The following is a 12,989-nucleotide window of genomic DNA, read 5'->3' as shown; positions in this document are numbered from 1 at the left end:
GTCTTACCTGCCCTGACTCCTATGGCTGGGCTTCCTTCCATATCCTGATAACTGGCTCCTGCAGCCAGGCAGTGCAGAGCTGCTGCTGATGCAGCACGGACTTGCAGGGAGGAAGGTACCATTCTGGAGCCCCCTCTAAGTCAGTATCTTTTATGGACCAAGTGTATAGTTGAGATAGAATTAGACATGCTGGTACTCCTCTTGCCCCTACTCATTATATTGCTGATGGAATGAATGATTGCAGAACATCTGTTAAGTACCATGGGCAACTAGCATCATCTCCATTTCACACAGGAGGGAAAACTAAGAAGTCAAGGTAAAAAAATCTTCTCAAGTGTAACTCCTGTTTTACACTGAGAATAGTAAAGCTACCCTAGAGACTTGGGGCCAGATATACCATATACTGCCCCTCTAAGTGAACTTAAGCACCTAAGTAGAATTCTGTTCCACCCTGTTCAAGTTCCTGAAAATCCATATTACATCTACTTTTGCAACTCACCATCACCTGATACTGAAGATTGAGTCACCACCCACCTTTTGCACAATCAGTTTTTCAGGTCCTAGAATAGTAGTGCCTAAGCCACTTCCATGCCTAATCAGTGGAGTAGAAGTTCACCTTTAGCTGGTTCAGATTTCAGCATAAGTTTTCAGTCAGACACAAGACAGCGTGCATACCTTTGTGTTCAGCTTGTGGGTATGACAGGTCTCGCAAGATCACCCAACTTTGGAAAATTTTACACTGAGGGAGCTGCTCAGAGTCATGCCTCAGGAAATCTGAGTGAGGAAGAGGAGCAAGGCATCCTCATTTCATGCTGGCTCCATAACCAAAAGATTTCCTTCCTCCTTGATAGTGTGTAAATGGCCTGTTGCACATTCTCCATGTCATTGCGTAACCACGCACTAAGCACTTTCCAGCAATGGCTGACTGATTGGTTGTGAAAGATATCGTCAATCTCTGATGTATGATTTATGGAAAGGATTTCATTACCACTTTGCAGCACATTAAGTTCAAGAGTGACCAGCCATTTTATACATTAGCTAGCTAGCTAGCTAGCTAGATGGATAGATAGATATAAAATGCTTGGGCACTCTTGCTCTAATATATATATCGCTCTAAGAAATCCAAAGCTGTTTCTGACCACCTTCTTTCAATTTAAGATTGCCTTACAATATAAAACTTCTTAAAAGCTGCATGTCATTATATTTTGACTTAAAATTAAAAGAGTACCATAATTTCCTTTATTTTGTTAATATTCCAAAAATAAATATTTTTGCTCATAAAGCTTTTAGGAAAATTCATTCCTGTTTACAGTCCCAGCACATGCATGAGGTTTGTTTCCAATTCTGTCAGCCAAGCAGCTGTCCCACCATTAACGCTCTTTAGCAGCTGTGTTCTTTTGCTACCTAGGGACCTGTTAGAAAGCGTTTACAGAGTTTCATTCAGGCAGGTGTCCCTGCAAAAGAATGCTGTCTGTAAAAGAATGTAATAAGAGTAATCTCTCTTCCAACACTCTTAAATATTTTAAATGGTTTATACAGGTAATAAAAAAGTAACTTATTAATATATTACCCTCCTGCTGTCCCTCCCCTCAAGATCATTTAAACTAGAAATTGCACCTTTGCAAAAGTGCCAGCTTGAAGAAAAAATGTGTTTGCTTTTTTTTTTGCTTCTGTAACTCTCTCTGAGATGACTATGCAAGATGCTTGGGGGTAAAATTCATGCAGCACGCAGAGATTTCATTTTTCATCAGCGTTACTGGGTTGATCCCTGACATGACTCCAGTGCTTGATTTGGCTCTTAGCTATTATGATGACAGACAGCGAAAAGCGGTGTCAGTTGAATGATGGGAGCTGTAAACTATCAAGTACATGAAGAAAAAAAAGTACGTTTCATTTTTCTCCCCTATCTTGAAGCCAAAATCTATTTTGGCTTATGTTAAAATGAATCAAATTACAGATCTAGGCATGTCTGTCAGCTTGGAAAAATAACTTGGATTATAGCTCAGCAGTAAGTTTCAATTAAACATGAACATTCATAAAAGTATCACTCAGGCCAGCTTAAACCCAAACCAAACTTGAAAACGTGTGTAGTCTTAGCAGAGGCAGTTTCAGAAGTAACTACTGGCCAAAACTTTTACTGTTTAATGACTAAAGCAAGACTTCTAAATCAAAGCTGCCTGATTTTTTTCAGACATGCCATGCATGCATGCAATCGACCACTGTCAGCATAGCTTATTCAGAAATTCTTGACAAGCTCTTTCCACCACCAAATTAGAAGCATTTAATGGTCCATTGGAGCCTATAAGGTTTCCTCAAAGACTTGATGGACATCATGCAGTCCGTTTGGAACACAGCCATTGCAAAGCCTTTGTTATGCTTGTATGATATCATGAAGAGAAATAGCGGTGACCTGAAGTTTTTTCACCTACAAAGAAGTCAACAAATAATATTTAGTCTTGCAAGAGGGACGTAAGTATTTAAGGTGGACAAATTAAGACTCCAAGGGGAAGTAACCCAGATACTTCAGTTTGGGTCAGCTCTTTAGTCTGGGGCTCTTGTGGATGCCTGTCTTTGAGCACGGCCAATCGAAGCATGAGAATTTTGGTCTGCAGGTACTATCAGCGGCTCTTTGTATATCTTTGCTGATAGGCTGAGCTCCATGAATTCTTGACTTTTTGGTGTGGTGGCTATAATAAAACTCAACAAAAATTAAGTTCAGATCAGTCCAAAATGAAATCCATTCAGGTTTTTCTTTCTGAAGGAAGAAATTTTAAAATGTTGGTTTGGGGAAAAATGAAATGTTTGGTTTGACCTGAAAAAATATTTTGTCAGTATTTATGCTAGTGTTAGAGTGATGCTGTAGAATATTTTACATTAGAAAGCAAGTCTAATTCTATCTCAACTATACACTTGGTCCATAAAAGATATCACCCTAAGAGATCATTACTGTATATAGCATTCTAAAAAAGGCAACGCAGTGGAAGTCACGTCAGCTTAGATATTGTTTCCAAAACCAACATTTTTCAGTTTCTTATTTTACAAAATCAGCATGGAGGAGCCACCAACCAATAGCCAGGGCATTTGACAAGGATGTGGGATACCTAATTGAAAACAGGGATTTGCACTGAGGTTTTCTACCTGTTAGGAGAGATCCATAAGTGCTAAGCTATACGTTACTCTAGAATGGCTCTTTCTCCTACCCTCCAACTGAAGCTGCTCTATTTTGTATAAGGTAGTTAAATATGAGTTAAAGACCAATCCCTTTTCAACAGACTGTTTTTATAACTTGGTGTCTAGAGTGGTCCCTTGGAGCTGGGACACTTGGGAAAAGATCCTGTTCCACCTATCAGGAGCCTAAGTGTGATCTGATTGACTCCCTGAAAAATAATATCAAGGTGCCTTCTTTTATAACACACCATCATCTTTGCCTTAAGACTAAGTCATAAAAAACAGTGAGCATAAGGAAGAACCAACCACCATTTCTGTTAAATATTCTTCAGGGACTTCAGCAAGGTAAAGCAGGACTGCATTTAGTACCTAATAGGTGGAGCAGAATTTAGTTGTAGGGTTGCAATCTCTTCTCTGAGCAATATTTTATACGAAGTATAGCAATGGCAACAGGAGAGGCTGGTGCCCAGAATACTTACCCACCTGGAATTAAGATCCCTGCTAAGGAAGATTTGAACAGAGGTATCTCACATCTCAGTTGTGCTCCCTCACCCTGTGTGACTGGGTAATGGCTTCTCTTTACTGATTTTGTGAATCTAGTCCCAAATTTTTCATAATTTTCGTTTCTGCAAAAATAAATAAAACAAGAAAAAAATCAGCCAAGACCTAAAAGACTGTGAGAATGACAGATGTCTACTCTTCGTGTCTGGGATTTACTTGGAATGAATAAGATGTCAACTTCCTGTTTGGACTTGGCATTTTCTTATCTGTTTGAAAAGCAAACACATCTCATGGGCTTCAAATATCACTTTTATTGCAGACTTTGGCCTGTTCCACCCAATATACCATAGTTTTATAAATCTGCAGCTCCCATTCTCTCTTTGACCTCCTTTCCTAGCATATTTATTGGTCTTAGAGAGGGGGTGTCTAAGTATCATAGAATCATAGAAGTAGGGTCGGAAGGGACCTTGTAGATCTTCAAGTCTGACCCCCTACCTGGGCAGGAGAAAAAACTGGGCTCAAATGATCCCAGCTAGGTAGGCATCAAGCCTCCTCTTAAAGACCCCCAGGGTAGAAGCCAGCACCACTTCCCTTGGAAGTTGGTTCCAGTCAAGTAGGTCTTCACAGAATGGGCTGACTGAACAATGGAGAGAAAAGATGGGGCAACTCAGAAATTCGGGAAGAAGGGTACACACTTTGATTGTTCTACTGACCTGTTTGATCAGTGCACTCCAGATCAAGTGCAATGCAAGGTTGGGGCCAGGGTGGAGCAGGAAGTCTTGCTGGCACTAACATGGCAGTTCTTGGATGATCTTCTCACTACTCAAACTTAGTTTTGAAGCTAAAAATAAAATTAAAAATATCAAGAAATGATACTATCACTTACCCAGCATATTGGTTTTAACCAGTAAATGAAACAGTAGAAATTTATCCTAAGCTTCTACACCATTATGTCACAATCAAAGATACCCCCACGCCTAATAGGCCACTGAACTAGCATAGTTAAGGCATACTATATGTTGCAGCCAGAGGCACACAAGGCAGTGATCTACTCAGCATCCCATCCAGCTGACTATGAGCCCTCAGCTTGAATGACTAGGTTTCTGTTCACACTTCAGTCCACTGGAGGCAGCCTTTGGCTTGAGTCCAGAACAAGGCTCAAATTCATATCTCTGAGGTATAACAAGATGCTTTAACTACACTACCACTACATCCCTGTCTACATTATTAAAATAATTCATTTCCTTCAAGAATTGTCAAAATACAGCTGCTTTATCAGAACTTTTCTATACATTCTGCTGACATCCTTTTGAAATAAATGGTGTAGAGTAGAATTCACCCTATATGTGATGTTAGGGAATAGTAATTTTTTTTAAAAATGAGTATGATCTGCTCTGTTATTCTATAAGAATTCATTTCAAAAGTACATATTTGGGTAAAAAACAAAACACTTCATATGAGAAAACAGGGTCAATCCACTCAGGGCTACTTCACTCATTCAGGGCTGGAAGTCCAGCACATCAGATTAATTGAGTCTGCTGGAGCACCAAAATAAATGCGCTCCAGGAGCCTTCCACATGACATGCATCAGCACCACTGCACTGAAAAATGGCAGCAGAGCACTTTGAACTAAAGCTCATTGGATGAGCTTTCATTCAAAGCACACTGCCGCCATTTTTCAGCATGGGGGACGCTGATACACGTTACACTTGGGCACTTTTAATTAGCATGGCTCACTAATTAAAGCTCCCTCCCATGCCTCCCAGAGCTCATGTAAAAATGCCCTCAATGTATACTATTTTATGGGTCTCTAGTTAGCTTTGCTATACAGGCATACCTCGGAGATATTGCGGGTTCGGTTCCAGACCACCGCAATAAAGCGAATATCACAATAAAGCGAGTCGCACGAATTTTTTGGTTTCCCAGTGCATATGAAAGTTATGTTTACACTGCACTGTAGTCTATTAAGTGTGCAATAGCATTATGCCTAAAAAAAAATGTACATACCTTAATTGTGAAGTGAGCAAATGCTGTTGAAAAAATGGCGCTGATGGAAAAATGGCGCTGATAGACTTGCTCGACGCAGGGTTGCCACGAACCTTCAATTTGTAAAAAACGCAATATCTGCGAAGCACAATAAAGCGAAGCGCAATAAAACGAGGTATGCCTGTATAAGGTTAAATGGTTATTACTCAGTAAATATCTCTATTAGGATTGCTTTGCTTGAATAAGCACTGCAGGATGTAGCATCTCTTATTTCATTGTATATTGAAGTTAACTGGAGAATGCTGTATTCCACCTGTGCTCTACCTCAGAAGACACAGTGGTTTTCAAAGTGTAATGGCAAAGATGGTGTAAGAAGAGCTAACATTTTTGAACCTGTTCTAAGGAAGCAGTCAAAAAACTAACAAAATTTGGTGCTGGTAGTTTTGTACTAACAGTAAAACAGAGTTGTAGTAATTTAGGATATTTCAGGCATGTCTTCAAAGGTGTGCAGAAGGTTACATAACAGTAGACATGGACTTGAGTGTTCCCATGAATAAAGATTATCCTAAATCAGATTTTAAATAGGGAGAGACAGTGAGCAGTTTTACCACCTTATCTACCAAGTTACAGCTCTTAGTGTTGGATTCTGATTAGTTGCCAGTGGTTTAGAATTGCTTTATATTGTTCAGATCTTTGGGATATAAATACACAAGTGACCTAGAAATACTGTTGTAGATAATGCAGAAAAAGCATTCAGAGTCAAAACAAGGTACAAGGATAAGACTGCCTGACCATATCAGTCTAAGGTAACTTTTTCACCTTTCATCATTATTTCCTTCCAACAACATGTCCTCATTTCTTTACAAATCTATTTTAAAGCATTCAGAAGAGAATAGTTATATTTTGAGATTTTACCATTATAGCCTAAGGTCTATAGTCCATATTCTTGCACTACAACCATATATAAAAAAATCAATGTGTTTAAAAATCACTTCAGCATGGTTCATGTTATACAGAAGTAACAAGCCTTTACCTATTTTTCCATTCAGATGTCTCTAGTATTCAAGTGTGTGTGTGTGTGTGTGTGTGTGTGTGCGTGTGCGCGCGTGCATGTCTGCAGTTTCAAAGAGACCAACCAATTTGTTTTTGTCCATTTGGGACACTTTAAAGTATCTGATAACAGACAACAAAATTGCCAAATGAAGGATAGCTTGATTAATAGAACATCAAGGTGAAAGGATTGTCAACACCTATGGAGTAGAGAGCAATTGGCAAGACTCAAGTAAATTATAATGAGCCATAAATTCAGTAGAATCCATCAGTCCTTCCTGAACAAAAATGCCACTGCTGCTGCTGTACAGTTGGTTTTAAACTTTGGGTGAAGCAGGAATCAAGGCAGGGAATAACAACACCACTACACCCCCACCTCTTTTCCCCCTCAGATCTGCCCCTGCTGTATTTTGTTCCTCCTTCCATGCAGCTCCTGGCCACGTCTACACGAGTGCAGACATGCATTATGCAGCATCATAGGTGCATCTGCACCGCACCTGAGCTGCACATGCAGGTGTTCCACATGCTGCTAATTTGCAGCACAGGGTGGGGTTGTGACACCAGGAGATCCCGGTATCAAAAAAACCTCGTACCTAGAAAAAGGGGGACGGTGTATATGGTAGCAGTGTGAACCATCAGAAACCAAAGTCTGGCTGGCCAGAGCCATACTCCAGCTGCAAGCCAAGCTCCCTGCTGCCGAATTGCTGTGGCTACAGGCCCTGGAGGCCTGCAGGACCCCAGGTAAGACTACTGGAGCTAGCCCAGGTGCTGGCTCCAACCTCCCCTACCTCACCTGGGGCAACATGCTGCATACCAGAGTGCATGTGCACAGGCATTCCCCAGGGACAAGCAGCAGCAGCACATAATGTGCTGCTGCTGTTTGTCCCTGGGAAAATGCACATTCCCATTAGTGGGGATGCACTCCCTGAGCACAAGAGACAGAAAAGCAGCAGCCATCTTAAAACATCTCCATCTGTATGCTTCTATTCTGGGCAGAAAGACATATGCCCCAATCTCGGAAGGCTAATGTTTGGCTTCAAAAAATGTGTATGGTATATGGGTGAATGCATTATTACATTTTCCTTGTGTATAATTCCCTTTTTGTAAGTGAGAATAATTTATCAGTAATTTTGCTGAGGCTTACATTGCTGACAGTAGCAGGCAACACAAATTCTACATCTTGAAACATTTGGTTCTCAAGTTTTGCTATGGCATGATGCTCATAGATACCTGTGGGTTAAACTCCTGTGGCTTCCAGAAGGGGTTCAGTTCTCCACACTGCCTGATTTGAGTAAATCCAAGGGACTTCAGTGAGAATTACTGTTATGTGTTTTTAGAAGTTTGAAAAGAACAAAGGAAGGGCATTGGAGAGAGTTAGGTTCCATGGATTTGGGTTTTTCTGTGGGTTTTGTTTGTTCATTTGTTTTTACTTCACCGTTTAAAAATAAACATAAGATTCCATGTAAAAAATTAGGGACAAAGTATTTGAAAAAAAATTTAAATTAAAAACAATATGTCCATTCGTTTTTCAGATGATACCTGTAGGGTCAAACTTCTCGATGTAACTGTGCAGACTCATAGTAAGGACACTTCTAAGTCCTGCAGCCCTGAGGCTAAGCATGACCTTAAGGATTCCTGCCATAGCTTTTTTCTAGGGCTCCTTTGCAACAAATATTGTGTAGACAGCATTAGGGTCTAACCTAGGCAGATAAACTGTTTTCTTATTCTTTTGTGCTGCTACAGACTCCTTATTCTGTGCTTCCATGATATATAATGCAGTTGCTTGCAGTTGCCTTCTGCTAATGATGAAGAAATGAGATTGGTGCCAAGCAGAGAAGCTCATAAGCTTCTCCTTGGCAACTACAGTAGTGCGATAAGGGAAGCTGCTTTGAGGAGGCATAGAAAGTTGGGGCCAGCTATTTAGATCCATTAGCAACCTTGAGCTGAGTTTCTGATAAACCTAAGCTAATTTAAAGCTCCAACCTGGAACTATAGTGAAATATTGAGTGAATCTGCATGATTCACAGGGTGCCTGTGTTCTCATCTACATGTGAGAGCTCCCATAAAACTCACGTGGGCAGCAGCACTGGGCACCTGGGGCACAGGAGTAATGGTGACTTCCAGTTACTGCCATGATTGCGATTGTGATCACTTGGCTGTCAGTAGCAGCTGCTTTTCTTCACCCACGCCCTCCCCTCCTCTCCCAACAAGTCGGTTCCCATGGCAGTTACTCCCTTGGCCTTTGCCTAGTTATTCCAATGCACATGGGGAAGATGTCTGAAAGGAAAGGTCCTACAGTTTTAGGAGTCCTAAATTTCATCTCCAAAAGATACTCATTAACAGTATGCTCTGTGCCAGTGCTTCCCAAATTTTTCCTCAGCATGACCCTATTTATGGCCCCATTTCTTCAGCATGGCCCCTCACTCCCAACCCACAGCCTTCCCACCCTCATGACCCCATCAAGTAATGTTGCAACCCCATTTGGGGTCACAACACAGTTTGGGAACCACGGTTCTGTTCCCTATTTTTAAAAGTCCTGAGAGACATGAGATTGTTATTCAAAACTTCTGATCAGTTACAGTTATCAAACTTCTCATAATCAAGACTCTTCCACTAAAGTCTCTTTTATAATACGGGTGTTATATGTTATATATGTTGGGAGGGCAAGGAAGGGCAGGAGAGGACAGAGTTGGTCAACTGACTTCTAAGAAGGAAGTTTCTTTCTTATTGGCTCACTGGTTGTGGTCCTGACACCTGATGATGATTTGGTTTCGGTATTAAAGTGGTATTAAATTGCCTTCAAAATATAGATTTGGTCCATTTGGGGTTATTTATAACCAGATGGACAGAAATATATTAACCATGTTTAAGTGAAGATTTAACTCTAATCTAATACTGAGCCTGACTGGATTGTTTGGCTGATTACACCTCCCCTTGCTTTTGATTGGACAGCTGTCAGTCTAATTTAATATCAACAGTGGCCTAGCTATGGTGATATGCTTTCTTGATTTTATTTTTAAGTGTTTTATATAAAACATATATGTCACAGGCCAGCTGGGCACTGTGAATATATCAATTTAGTTGCAGACTGACTGAGCACTGCAACTTTATTAGCCACAGGGCTATTTTGGTTCGGGATCGAGGAGGTGATGTTGGGAAGGAAAGCATTGATAAGTTTTACTTATAAAAAACAATAAATTTTACTTATGACAACAAAAGATATAGTTTGCACATATGACAGTTAGTAAAATGTTAAACTAATAAACAGACAACATAACAACACAGATTAAAATTGACCGTGATAATAAAACAGATAAAGAAATTAACCAAGAGTTCCCACTTGGTTAGTAACTTATCGATAGTCCCTCAGTTAGAAGACACACTTCAAGTTGATTTAGCGAAGTCAGACGTCTCTGAACTGGGCTGCCAGAGGGGGGAACTGGGGGAAGCACCTCAGTCAGGATCTGGTCTTCGCTCTCTCAGGGAGTAAGAGAGATGTGTGAGGGTATGGAACAGCAACGACCTTTCTGTTCCGTCCTTCCCGAGGGTTACTTTGACGTGCGTGTTCTTTTATATCCTATTTATGCTAATTTTTTGGTTATATGGCCATTCATAGTGTTACTTTATAACTGTTATCCATTGGGGTTAAAAGGTGTTAGAAATCATTACAATAAGTTACCCAATAAGGAAATTGCACCACATTACTTTGGAGTCTGAGATTAACATGTCCCCACCTAAGTTCAACCCACTATGTTAATTATATCTTGTGATTACATTCATTAGTGTTTTACTAATTCTAAGCAAAATTTCGTAAATCAGCTATGTCTGCAGCTATAATTCTCAGTTCTGCTTTTTAAAGTTCATGCCGTCTGGAGATTAATAAAAAAAGCTATATATAAATCTTCTTCCAGACATTTTTGCAGCTAGCTCAAAAAGCAAATTTCTCTGGTTAAAGCTGCCCGTTTGACCCTTCTGGTTCTGTCCATCACACGTTGTAGCCGCCGGGCCTCAACCAGTAGCTCTCATGCCGCTCTCGCTCAGGTGATTGATGTTACACGCCTCACAGACTCGTGCCTCTGTCTGAGCTGATGACTTCCACCTGAATCCTTAACCCCGTGCTCGTCTGCCACGACTTGTTGACCTCAGCGTCCGGGGCTGTTCATCGGGCGTGCTCGTAGACCCAAGGTTCCTCCCGGCGGTTACTCACGGGGCTCCGCCACCCCTACACCCCAGCCTCATACCTCCTGTGCAGCGGTATCAAGCTGGTCAGTGTCTCGCTCCTGGGACCCTCGACTGGGTCCTACTCGGGCCCCCCCAACACTATCTAGCCTACAATGTGGGTCCACTACCCTCAGATACCCCTGGAGCAATGCAACTCTTCCTGGATCCCTCGCAGTCCCACTCTCCCAGGGCTGATCTCTTCAGGTGTACCTCCTGTTGTCTTTATGAGGTGATTCCGGTGTCCCTCCGCAGCCTCATCTGCAGCATCGCCAAGATGATCCTCTTCTTCCTTCTTGCTTCTGTCTCAGCCGTTCCTGCTCCTCTGGTTCTGTGTACCAGCTCGCCTCTGCTGCGGGGACATCTGTGGCTATATTCTCTCCCGCTCTGCAGCGTGCACCACCATTTTTATCCGTGCCGGCCAGCATTCAGCGCTGATGTCACCGGCTGGCCACAGCTGTATAAACAGGCAGCTGACGAGCTGCGCGGTTTCTGCCTTCCGCCCCTCGCATGCTGCCTCCCAAGTTGCCAGTGAGTACCCTTGCGTCCCAGGACACATGTATATGAAGATACAGAGTTAGTTTTGAGCCTTTGAGGTTTGGGTAGATACCAACTGGATGACCTAGAAATGTGACCAACTCCCCTAATTAGACTTTGGTTCTTGTAATATGTTATGTTTGGTAATATTTGTACTGACTAGATTCCCAAGTCCTATCCTAGCATATCCTGAGCTTTGGCTAAAACCTAGAATGAGCTTTGGCTAAAACCTATTTTGGGCCGTTTTTTATTCTGGTTCTCCAAAATAACCAGGAAAACAAAAGTACCTGCTTTTCCTTATTCACTCACCCCCCCTCCCATTTTTCAAAGGCACCAAAATCCTGTATAATCAAAGTTATTTAGGCACCTATCCCACATTGAAATTAATGGGATTTAGATGTTTTAAATGTCTTTCAGGCATTGGGCTTTAGGTGAAAATCAATAGGAACTAGGACCCTAAATCTCATTTACAAAAACAACTCAGGAAATTAGGAGCTTAATTGATTTATGCATTAGAAAATGTTCCTATTGCTCATCTAACTGTAGTAGTCTGTAGCAAAACTGCCTGCCAAGTCACTCCTTGTGAATCGAAGATGGCTGCCATTAAGAGAGTCTGACATGTTGAGCTGTCTCTTGTGGAGGCTTTATTTTTGTTCTCGTGTTTTTCTCAGTTAAAACTACTTTGAAACTCATGCATTCCACTGCATGTGTTAAAGAAACAAATTACTGAGGAAGTGATAGAGGATGTCACTAGGACAATTACAGACCATTAGTAGGAAAAATATTGCCCTGAATCCCAAGGAGTTTATCACTGCAACCAGATTTTATGATGGCTGTTTGAATAATCCTAATGCGCTTTAGCTGCAAGAAAGATATTTTAATCCCTCATAATTTTATAGTATTTACTTAACCTTGCTGTGTCATGGCTATTGATTTTGGAGTTATAATTACAATTAATAACTGAGTAACCCTGATGATATATTGCAGCAAACTGACCAATCAGTATGTAAGATTGGCACTGTGGCAATCATTAGAAACTAAATGGCACCAGCCAACTTTAATTAGAGGTGACTAATATCTTCCACCTCTACGGCCAGGGTGCTTAAGATATGTAGTACAAAAAAACTAAAATGAATATTTTAACAAAATGATGGTAAGTTAAGTGCATGAATAAAGACATCTTTTTATAAATAGGGCCTGATCCTGTGAGATGCAGCTCTTCACCTGCCATCAAAATCAGTGGCAACTGAGGAAACTTAGGACTTTTCAAGTTCAGTTTCATAAGGAACAGAGAACAAGCTAACCATTTATCAATAAGCAATACATTGATCTGGAGGGACAAATTTCATACTTAGAAATATGTAATACATGTGCAAGAAGCAGGGTCTTGCAAAAGGACTCAAGAACAGAGAAGGATTTTTCTGTTCAATAATAATTTCACCAACTCTGTGGATGATGAAAAAGGACAAAGATTTTACTTTCCTCCTAACTGTCAAGGGTGGCCACTTCTAGAGACATGAAGACAGATG

The 12,989-nt window shown here is 41.0% G+C and overlaps 1 long non-coding RNA gene across 1 annotated transcript in view; it reads left to right on the top strand.

Annotated features, from left to right (window-relative positions):
* LOC149868927 (uncharacterized) overlaps window positions 1–12,989 on the top strand; it is a 291,022-nt gene that overhangs the window by 263,329 nt on the left and 14,704 nt on the right. The window lies entirely within an intron of this gene.

This window comes from Crocodylus siamensis, chromosome 3 (assembly GCF_052110815.1).
Source record: "Crocodylus siamensis isolate JL-2025a chromosome 3, ASM5211081v1, whole genome shotgun sequence".
Lineage (NCBI taxonomy): Eukaryota > Metazoa > Chordata > Crocodylia > Crocodylidae > Crocodylus > Crocodylus siamensis.
The sequence above is the reverse complement of the archived record's forward strand: the minus strand, read 5'-3'. Positions and strand labels throughout refer to the sequence as shown.